Source organism: Heterodontus francisci, unplaced genomic scaffold (genome assembly GCF_036365525.1).
Source record: "Heterodontus francisci isolate sHetFra1 unplaced genomic scaffold, sHetFra1.hap1 HAP1_SCAFFOLD_99, whole genome shotgun sequence".
In the NCBI taxonomy this organism is placed as follows: Eukaryota; Metazoa; Chordata; class Chondrichthyes; order Heterodontiformes; family Heterodontidae; genus Heterodontus; species Heterodontus francisci.
In genome coordinates this window covers 3,982,632-3,993,793 of record NW_027141580.1, presented here as the reverse complement: position 1 = coordinate 3,993,793, position 11,162 = coordinate 3,982,632, and the positions used below count along the sequence as shown (strand labels likewise).

Genomic DNA, 11,162 nt, shown 5'->3' with positions numbered 1-11,162 from the left:
GGTTTGTAAGGGCCGGGACGTGCACCAAAACCTGGGAGGAACGAGTAGCCAGGGTACAACATAAACTGAGTAAGTGGGAGCAGCGATCTCTCTCTATTATGGGTAAGAACATGGTCATCGGGTGCAAGGTGCTCACGTTGTTGCTGTCCGTGGCACAGGTCTGGCCCATACCCCACTCCTGTGCTGTGGCGATCACCCGAGCCATTTCCCGCTTTATCTGAAGACGCAAAATGGACCGGGTCCGGAGGGACACGATGCTCAAACCTCTGGATAAACATAGAACATAGAACATAGAACATAGAACATACAGCACAGAACAGGCCCTTCGGCCCACAATGTTGTGCCGATCCTTTGTCCTCTGTCAAGGACAATTTAATCTATACCCCATCATTCTCCTTTATCCATATACCTATCCAAAAGCCTTTTGAAAGTCCCTAAAGTTTCTGACTCAACAACTTCCCCGGGCAAGGCATTCCATGCCTCGACCACTCTCTGGGTAAAGAACCTTCCCCTGACATCCCCCTTATATCTCCCACCCTTCACCTTAAATTTATGACCCCTTGTAACGCTTTGCTCCACCCGGGGAAAAAGTTTCTGACTGTCTACCCTATCTATTCCCCTGATCATCTTATAAACCTCTATCATGTCACCCCTCATCCTTCTCCTTTCTAATGAGAAGAGGCCTAGAATGTTCAGCCTTTCCTCGTAAGACTTATTCTCCATTCCAGGCAACATCCTGGTAAATCTCCTCTGCACCCTCTCCAAGGCTTCCACATCCTTCCTAAAATGAGGCGACCAGAACTGCACACAGTACTCCAAATGAGGCCTTACCAAGGTCCTGTACAGCTGCATCATCACCTCACGGCTCTTAAATTCAATCCCTCTGCTAATGAACGCTAACACCCCATATGCCTTCTTCACAGCCCTATCCACTTGAGTTGCAACTTTCAATGATCTATGCACATAGACCCCAAGGTCTCTCTGCTCCTCCACATGCCCAAGAACCCTACCGTTAACCCAGTATTTTGCATTCATGTTTGTCCTTCCAAAATGGACGACCTCACACTTTTCAGGGTTAAACTCCATCTGCCACTTTTCAGCCCAGCACTGCAACCTATCCAAGTCCCCCTGCAGACGACAATAGCCCTCCTCGGTATCCACAACTCCACCAACCTTTGTATCATCTGCAAATTTACTGACCCACCCTTCGACTTCCTCATCCAAGTCGTTAATAAAAATCACAAACAGGAGAGGACCCAGAACTGATCCCTGCGGCACGCCACTGGTAACTGGGCTCCAGGCTGAGTATTTACCATCTAAGACCACTCTCTGCCTTCTATCAGTTAGCCAATTCTTAATCCAACTGGCCACATTCCCCACTATCCCATGCCTCCTGACTTTCTCCATAAGTCTACCATGGGGGACCTTATCAAATGCCTTACTAAAATCCATGTACACCACATCCACTGGTTTACCCTCATCCACTTGCTTGGTCACCTGCTCAAAGAATTCAATCAGGCTTGTGAGGCAAGACCTACCCCTCACAAAACCGTGCTGACTGTCCCGAATCAAGCAGTGTCTTTCCAGATGCTCAGAAATCCTATCCCTCAGCACCTTTTCCATCAACTTGCCTACCACCGAAGTAAGACTAACTGGCCTGTAATTCCCAGGGTTGTTCCTATTCCCTTTCTTGAACAGGGGCACAACATTTGCCACCCTCCAATCACCTGGTACCACCCCCGTCAGCAGAGAAGATGAAAAGATCATTGCCAGCGGCTCTGCAATTTCATCCCTTGCTTCCCATAACATCCTTGGATATACCCCGTCAGGCCCGGGAGACTTGTCTATCTTCAAGTTATTCAAAAACCCCAACACATCTTCCCTCCTAACGAGCACTTCCTCGAGCTTACCAGTCTGTTTCACACCGTCCTCTTCAGTAATACACCCCTTCTCATTCGTAAATACCGAAGAGAAGTACTCATTCAAAACCTCACTTATCTCTTCCGGCTCAACACACAGTCTCCCGCTATTGTCCTTGACCGGACCTATGGTCCCCCTGGTCATCCTCATATTTCTGACATACGCGTAAAAGGCCTTGGGGTTTTCTTTTATCCTACCCGCCAAGCATTTTTCATGCCCTCTCTTAGCTCTCCTAATCCCTTTCTTCAGATCCTTCCTGGCCATCTTGTATCCCTCCAGAGCTATGCCTGTGCCCTTTTTCCTCAACTTTATATACGCATCCTTCTTCTTCCTAACAAGACTCTCAACCTCTCTTGTCAACCACGGTTCCCTAAATGTACTCAAAAAATGTACAACTTCCCCGGGCAAGGCATTCCATGCCTCGACCACTCTCTGGGTAAAGAAAATGTACTCAACGTCGCCCTCAACCTGATGGCCACCTTAGTATGTGGCTGCATCAAGCTGTGCGGAGAGCCCCAGTATGCAAACACCAAGTGTCACTACGTGCTGAGGTTCTATCTGACCCCGGTGTTGCGAAGGATGGATCTGGTCACATTGCCACGGTACGCTCCATCCAGTTGGACTGTGCGTTCGTGGAAATGTTTGTGTTTAAAAACACCTTTGACCACCAATCCATCAGGCAGTGGTCTGCACGGAATGTCCTCAAGTATATTTTTGGAAAAGAAAAGTCTGGAAGAGGAAAGACCGGCGGGAAAGCTCGGTCCAAGGCCAAGTCTCACTCCTCCCGGGCTGGACTGCAGTTCCCGGTGGGCCGTGTTCACAGGCTCCTGAGAAAGGGTAACTATGCTGAGCGTGTGGTTGCCGCAGCCCCGGTCTATCTGGCTGCTGTGCTCGAGTATCTGACCGCTGAAATCCTCGAGCTGGCTGGCAACGTGGCCCAGGACAACACGAAGACCCGCAACATCCTCAGACACCTGCAGCTGGCCGTCCAGAATGACGAGGAGCTCACCAAGCTGCTGGGAGGGGTGACCATCACTCAGGGCTGGGTGCTGCCTAATATCTAGGCCATGCTGCTGCCCAAGGAAACCAGCGCTCCAGGAACCAAAACCAAGGCAATCTGCCAGGATTTTATCAAATACCCAAAGGTTCTTTTCAGAGCCACCCACAGTATCATTCTTGTAAATCTCCTCTGTACTCTCTCCACAGCAATTATGTCCTTTCTGTAATGTGATGACTAGAACTGTACGCAATACTCCAGCTGTGGCCAAACCACCGTTTTAAACAGTTCTTGCATTACATCCCTGCTTTTGTAGACCAAGAAATGAAAGCATTCCATATGCCTTCTTCACCACTCTATCTACCTATCCTGTCACTTTCAGGGACCTGTGGACATGCACTCCAGCGTCTCTCACTTCTTCTACCCTCTCAATATCTTCCCGTTCATTGTGCATTCCCTTGCTTTGTTTGCCCTGCCCAAATGCATTACCTCACACTTCTCCAGATTGAATTCCATTTGCCACTTTTCCGCCCACTCAACTAATCCATTCATATCATTCTGAAGTCTTCAGCTATCCTCCTCACTATCAATTACAAGGCCAATTTTTGTGTCATCAGCAAATTTCTCAATCATAGCTCCCACATTTAATTCCAAATAATTAATGTGTACCACAAACAGCAAGGGACCCAACACTGAGCCCTGTGGAATGCCACTGAAAACCGCTTTCCATTCGCAAAAACATCCGTTGACTACTATCCTTTGTTTCCTGCCACTGAGTCAATTTTGGATCCAACCTGCCACATTCCCCTGTATCCCACGGGCTTTCATTTTACTGACCAGTCTGCCATGTGGGACCTTATCAAATGCCTTACTAACATCCATGTAAACCACATCCACCGAACTATCCTCATCAATGCTCCTTGTTACTTCCTCAAAAAACTCAATCAAGTTAGTCAGACATGACCTTCCCTTAACAAATCCATGCTGACTATCCCTGATTAAGCCATGTCTTTCTAAGTGGTACTTTATCCTGTCCCTCAGAATTGATTCGAATAATTTACCCACCACTGAGGTCAGACTTACCAGCCTATAATTATTTGGCCTATCCCTCACATCCTTTTAAAATAATAGTACAACGTTCGCAGACCTCCAATCCTCTGGCACCTCCCCCAAATCCAGTGAGGATTTGAAGATGATCCTCAGCGCATCCACTATTTACTCCCTGGCTTCCTTTAACAACCTCAGATGCAAACCATCCGGCCCTGGTGATTTATTCATTTTCAAGGATGTCAGACTCTCTAGTACTTCCACTCTCATTATGCTTAACGTATCTAATATTTCACACTCCTCTTCTTTTACTACAATGTCTGCATCATCCCTCTCCTTTGTGAAGGCAGAGACAAAAAACACATTAAGAACCCAGCCCACATCTTCTGCATCCACACAGAAGTTCCCTTGTACATCTCTGATAGGCCGTACCCTGTCCTTAGTTATCCTCTTGCTCTTAATGGACTGATAGAACATATTTGGATTTCTTTCAAGTAGTTGTATCCAGTCCACATCCACCAAATCACCTCTCAGTTTTGTAAAATTTGCCTTCCCCCAATTTCGAACTTTTACTTTTAGAGCTGCCCTGCCATTACTTAGCTTTACAAACTCATTATTGCTCGTGTATTAATTGTAATAAGTAGAATAATTTACCAGTTACTCACCGATCAGCTTCTTCCCCTGTATCATGGAGGCTGAAAAGGCAGAAAAGAAAAGAGAGACCAAAGAGCACCTCCTTCCCCTAGTCAGTGAAGTCCCTCACACATCAACTCACAGCTTTACACTCTGTCCAAACAGCACTTTCTAATTAGTAATTATTAATAAATTACACTAACTAAAACATTAGTAACCTGACCAATTACAAGGTAGCTATTTGAGGTTTATTTTAACAAAGAGCTTTTTTCCCTATCCCAAAGGCTCTTTTCAGATCCACCCACAGTATCTGAAAGGGCTGATTACTGTCTGAAGTCTGCTGCACCCACACCTCTGTCTATCCCTCTTCATCTAGAACAACCAGCGTCATCTTCCATTCCTTTCACCATCATGTGTTTAACTCGCTTCTCCTGATAGACAGTCAGATATCAATGTATGAATGAAATGATCTGTGTCAGTGCTGGCCATTTCCCTGTCCTGATTACAGACCCCACTCTGGACAGTGATTCCCAGATTCCCAGCTGGTCTGTTGAGGATTTTGTTTTGACAGAAATAACTTGTTAAATACAAATCTGATTCCAACATGTCAGTAACAGGACAGAATGGGAACCTTTTAAAAGGATGAAGCAACTATTTCAGTGTCTTCTCTCTGTCCCCCTGAAGCCTGTGTGAAGGGGAATTACCAATAGTCTGTAATTTATTACTTCCACACCGAGTTTGAGTTATTTGTCGTGTGAAAGATTGCTGAACGGAGTCTTTTACTGTCAGTTTCGGATGAGAAGTTGACAAAAATTGGCAAAATAAAGCTGTTCATAAAATAGCACCAGCAATTTGAGTCGGTAAAAGCAAAATTGTGATTTAAAAGTTTATTTAAACCGCTACGGGAAAATAGATTTTTATGTACTTTTCCAGTCGATCACTTCTTTTCCATCGTGAAATTGGCGGCTTTCACAAATTCAAATATTGTGCCAGGTTGACAGGTTCAACCAATGATTTTTTGTATTTTGTGCTTCGAGGTTCTCTGATTGAATTGTTCATGTGAGCTAATGGCTGTGTGGCCTAATGGATAAGGCGTCTGACTTTGGTATATTCTCCTATGTTATCAGAGCATTGCAGGTTCGAGTCCTGCCACGGTCATTTTGACCCGCAGGGATTTGGGGATCGAGTTGGGGACTGAACAGATTGGAAACCCGACATGGACTTAATGGGGCGAATGGCCTCCTCATGTGCTGTCACTGACTTTATGAGAAGAGGGTGACCAATCAGAAGTGGGCTTGGGTGACAGCGTGCTCAAACTGCAGGAATTCCAGGTCCCTGAATGGCTGAGCTGAAACTGATCAGTTTCACTGCAGGAAACACCGTCTCGGGGGAAATAACATCACAAATAATTCCATTTGACTAATTATTCAATTATAAAACAATGGGCAGATGTGAAGGTGCGATGTTACTTTTCACTGTGAGGGGAGAATCCACCATCTGGGTAAATCAGCAACTTTATACCATCGTCTGTACGTTTGGAAAAGAAACGATGAAAACTCTCCCCATAACCCTGGTGTGGTGGAAAGGCTCAATTCAGAGATTGAAATATAACGAGAGCACAACATAAATCATTAACTGATATTTCCGGCATAAAACACACCCCAGCTCCCGTTCCCATGTCACTGCTGTCCCTATGAAGCGGTGGGTGACTCTGAAAAGAGACTTTGTTTTGTGTTTCTGCAGGAAAACCACAAAGATCCTCCCAGGCAGTGAAACTCATCTTCCCAGAATCTCCATACCAGATTGAAACAGAAAACACAAAGACAATGAGAAAGTTCCAGAGAGTTACTGAGCATTAAAACCAATTCAATAAACCAATTCTAGAGAGATGTTGGTGCAGCTTTTTCAAAGAGATTGTGCGTGGCTCTTCAAAGAGCCGTTGTGTTTCGAATGTTTTCACAACATGGTGGTGTTTTACTTGGAGTTGATGTACTTGGTCACTCACTTTGTCCCTTCTCACATTCCGAGCGCTTTGTTGGGTGGAAATATTTATTCAGGTTGTTTCAACAGCTCAGAGCCGACATTGAGTCAGAAACCAGAAATGGGAGTACGGGACACAGACAAGGAATTGAGGCTGAACCTTTATAAATCTCACTGGTAATTGGCCTCAGCTAGAGCATTGTTTCTAATTCCATGCTCCACACTTTAGCAGGAATGTCAAGGCCTTAGAGAGAGTGCAGAGGAGATTTACTGGAATGGTATCAGAGATGCAGGAATTCAGCTAATGTGTAAAGAATAGGGGTCGGGGGTGTATGAAGCTGGGGTCCTTCTTCTTAAAGCAGAGGTGTTAATGGGGCAGTTAATAGTTGTGTTCAACATTGTGAAGAGTTTTTATAAGAATAAAGAAGTTTGACTGCAATTAGACAGAACCTTGGTGAGATCACACCTGGAGCACTGTGTACAGTTTTGGTCCCCTTATCGAAGGAAGGATATACTTGCCTTAAAGGAAGTGTATCAAAGTGTCACTCGATTGCTTCCTGGGATGAGGGGATTGTCCTATGAGAAGAGATTGAGTAGACGAGGCCGATATTCCTCAGAATTTAGAAGAGTGAGAGGTAATCTTACTGGCACCTAAAAATCTTAAGGGATTTAACAGGGTAAATGCTGGGAGGATGTTTCCTCTGGCTGGGGAATCTAGAACTAGGGATCACAGTCTCAGTATAAGTGGCTCAATCATTTCGGACTGAGAAGAGGAGATTTTTTTTTCACTCGAAGTATTGTGAATCTTTGGAATTCTCTACGCACAGTGGTTAGCACCGCAGCCTCGCAGCTCCTGTGACCTCGGTTCCGTTCAGGGTATTGCCTGTGCGGAGTTTGCAAGTTCTCTCTGTGACCACGTGGGTTTCCGCCGGGTGCTCCAGTTTCCTCCCACAGCCAAAGACTTGCAAGTTGATAGGTAAATTGACCATTCTAAATTGCTCCTAGTGTAGATAGGTGGTCGGAGAATGGTGGGAACGTGATAGGGAATATGGGATGAATGTGGGATTAGTATAAATGGGTGGTTGTTGGTCGGCACAGACTCGGTGGGCCGAATGGCCTTTTTCAGTGCTGTATCTCTCTGTGACTGTTGAGATGTGGATGCTCAATCATTGGGTATATCCAAGAGAGAGATCGATATGTTTTTGGATACTCAGGGAATCAAGGGATCTGTGCTAGTGTGGTAAGATGGAGTTGATGTAGGAGATCAGCTGTGATCTTATTGAATGGCAGAGCTATTTCGATGGGCCGAATGGCCTACTCCTATTTTTATGTAAAGTTCCATCCCTCCCTGGGACTATTTTATTTTCAAAAAGAGAAATACTGCACACACTGGAAATCTGAATAATAACAGAAGATTCTGGAAACACTCAGCAGTTCCAGCATTATCTGTGGAGAGAGGAAGGGAGGAGCAATGTTTCAGGTCTATAGAAGGGTCACAGAACTGGACCATTAACCCGAGCTTCTCTTCTCCACAGTTGTTTCCGGACTGGCTGAGTGTTTTCAGTATTTTAGGCTTTTTCTTTCTGTATTTCATCCTTTTCCCATTCGACTATTTGCTGTGAAACTTCCAGCGTTGTGCTCAATTCTTTGTGTCGTTGTGTTTTCTTTATTTGAAGTAATGTAAATAGTATCCTGAAATGAATTTGCCAAATGGTTGGGCAAATTGTTACAACCAGTTTTTGAGCAAGTTCTCCACATACACAGTGAAGGATTCCTTCACATTTGTGAAGACCATACAGGACTTGCATATCGATAGCAATGCCATGTCCATGTGTCATTTGACATTGCTAGCCTATTCACCAATGTACCACTTCAGGAAGCCATAGATATTTGCACTGCAGCGCTATATCATGGCGATCTAGACCCGTCACCATTGTGTAAATCCGTATTCATTGAACTTATGAACTCGGCAACTTGCACAGTTGAGTTCAGTTTTATTGACACCATGTATCGCTGGTGTTGCCATGGGATCCCCTCGAGGCCCAGCTCTCACAAACATCTTTGTTGGATTCCATGACAAACCTGTTTTTTAGGGAATGACACCTAACCTCCTACCTCTTGCATATTTCCAATATGTAGATGATACGTTTGCTATATTTGAATCCGCAGCTGCATGAAATAATTTCCTTGCACGTCTTCATGGGCTCCATCCTACACTCAAATTCACCTTTGGAGTGGAGCAGTCAAATGAGCTCCCTTTCCTTGATGTACTAGTTGAGAAATTTGCTAAGGGGTTTTCTACCACGTTCTACCGCAAACCTACCTTCACTGGTTAATACACGCGTTGGGATTCTTACAGTTCCACGCGCTACAAGATTGGTCTTATCGAAAACCTCATAAATAGGGCTGAGCCATTTGCTCACCATGCAAGCTTGATGCTGAAATAGGGCGAATCAAAGACATCCTGCATTACAATGGCTACACTGATCAGATCATTTCTATCTGTATATCACACAAACTTATACACGGGCTGAAGGACGTCATTTTGAGCCCTGAAAAGTGCCCAGTCTCCCTCAAATTACCCTGGAAGGGTAATATATCCCCAGTATTTGAGTAACAGGTGAAGCGAGCTGTTTCCTGCTGTTACTATGCAGGCGCAACAAGTGTGGTGTTCACCACTAACAGGATGCTGCTGTCAAGCAAAAGAGACGTCCTGCCTATCACACAAATAAGTAACGTGATATATGAATTTCAATACCAGTGTGATGCTAGGTTTCCAGACCGTACATCCCAAAACTGGTGGATTGTATCAAATAACATGTCCCTTCCGCTGTTCGCAATGGGCCCTACCCAACCAACCCGTGCTTGCAAAACTCAAAACACAGTATCCAACATGAGATGTGATTCAACAATAGGACAACATTTGCTAAATAATTCTCAGTGTGCTAAGCATTACACTGACAACCGATTTAAGACTGTCAGTAGGGCTCACAGTGTGGTGCATTGGTGTGTACTATACGCTACATATATTAATACACAGGGCCCTGTTCTTTGCAGACAGAAAGAACACGCACACACATGTTGTGCCAGTTTCAGCTAAACAAAATAAGTGACAGCCATTCACTGGCTCATTCCTCAGGGCAATGCCTTGACCAATCAGAGTCAAGCTGCCTGGTTTAAATTTCAAACACAGCTGGGCAGTTATCTGTCAGTTACCATAAACTGGTGCATTCTGAATGGCAATGCCTCGCCCAATCAGAGTTCACTTGCCAACCAATCAGCACTCTCTTCTCATACAGAAGAAAGTTGTTGTTTTCCCTTAAATTGGTATTCTTGTGGATTGCCCTGCAGAGTGCAAGACGAAAATAACTGGCTACCAAAGTTTGGACAACATGTCACTATTTTCACGAAATGATTACTTTTATTTTCAATATAAAAATATAAAGCAATATGAGTGGAACATTTACAGACAAATTCTATTACCTCACATTGCCTGATTCTTTCACACTGACAGACTATGTGAACTACTGTCCCGATTTTGCAGTTCTCACTTCCAGTTAGCAAATGTCAGCAATCTGTGATACAGTGCAGTTTACAGACCAGACCGTCAATCACAACATGCAATAATTGTTCAGCTTATGTTGGACTGGTGGGATTTAGAAATACTAGGAATTGAGATGAGCTGTTATTGCATTTAATTATTTGTTTCATGGGATGTGGACGTCGCCAGCCAGGCCAGCATTTATTGTCCATCCCTAATTGCCCATGGGAAGGTGGTGGTGAGCTTCCTTCTTGAACCACTGCAGTCCATGTGGGGTAGGTACACCCACAGTGCTATTAGGAAGGGAGTTCCAGGATTTTGACCCAGCGACAGTGAAGGAATGGCGATATAGTTCCAAGTCAGGATGATGTGTAGCTTGGAGGAGAACTTTCAGGTGGTGGTATTCCCATGCATCTGCTGCCCTTGTCATTCTAGGCAGTAGAGGATGCAGGTTTGGAAGGTGCTGCCTGAGTAGCCTTGGTGCATTGTTGCAGTGCATCTTGTAGATGGTACACACTGCTGCCACTGTACGTCAGTGGTGAAGGGAGTGAATGCTGTGGACGTGGTGCCAATCAAGCGTGTTGCTTTGTCCTGGATGGTGTCGAGCTTCTTGAATGTTGTTGGAGCTGCACCCATCCGGGCAACTGGATAGTATTCCATCACACTCCAGACTTGTGCCTTGTAAATGGTGGACAGGCTTGGGGAGTCAGGAGGTGAGTTACTCACCGCATGCTTCCTATCCTCTGACCAGCTCATGTAGTCGCACTATTTATAAGTCTACTCCAGTTCAGTTTCTGGTCAATGGGAACCCCCAGGAAGTTGACAGTGGCGGATTCAGCGATCGTAATGCCGCTGAATGTCAATGGGAGATCGTTAGAGTCTCTCTTGTTCGAGATGGTCATTGCCTGGCTCTTGTGTGGCGCGAATGTTACTTGCCACTTATCAGCCCAAGCCTGAATATTGTCCAGGTGTTGCTGCATTTCTACATGGACCTCTTCAGTATCTGAGGAGTCGCGAATGGTGCTAAATTTTGCAATCATCAGT

At 45.0% G+C, this 11,162-nt stretch overlaps 1 non-coding gene across 1 annotated transcript; it reads left to right on the top strand.

Annotated features, from left to right (window-relative positions):
* The first annotated feature begins 5,666 nt into the window (after positions 1 to 5,666).
* Positions 5,667 to 5,755, top strand: trnaq-uug (transfer RNA glutamine (anticodon UUG)). Its single transcript is given in 2 exon segments — positions 5,667 to 5,703; positions 5,720 to 5,755. It is a non-coding gene; the product is annotated as a tRNA-Gln (tRNA).
* The last annotated feature ends 5,407 nt before the right edge of the window (positions 5,756 to 11,162 follow it).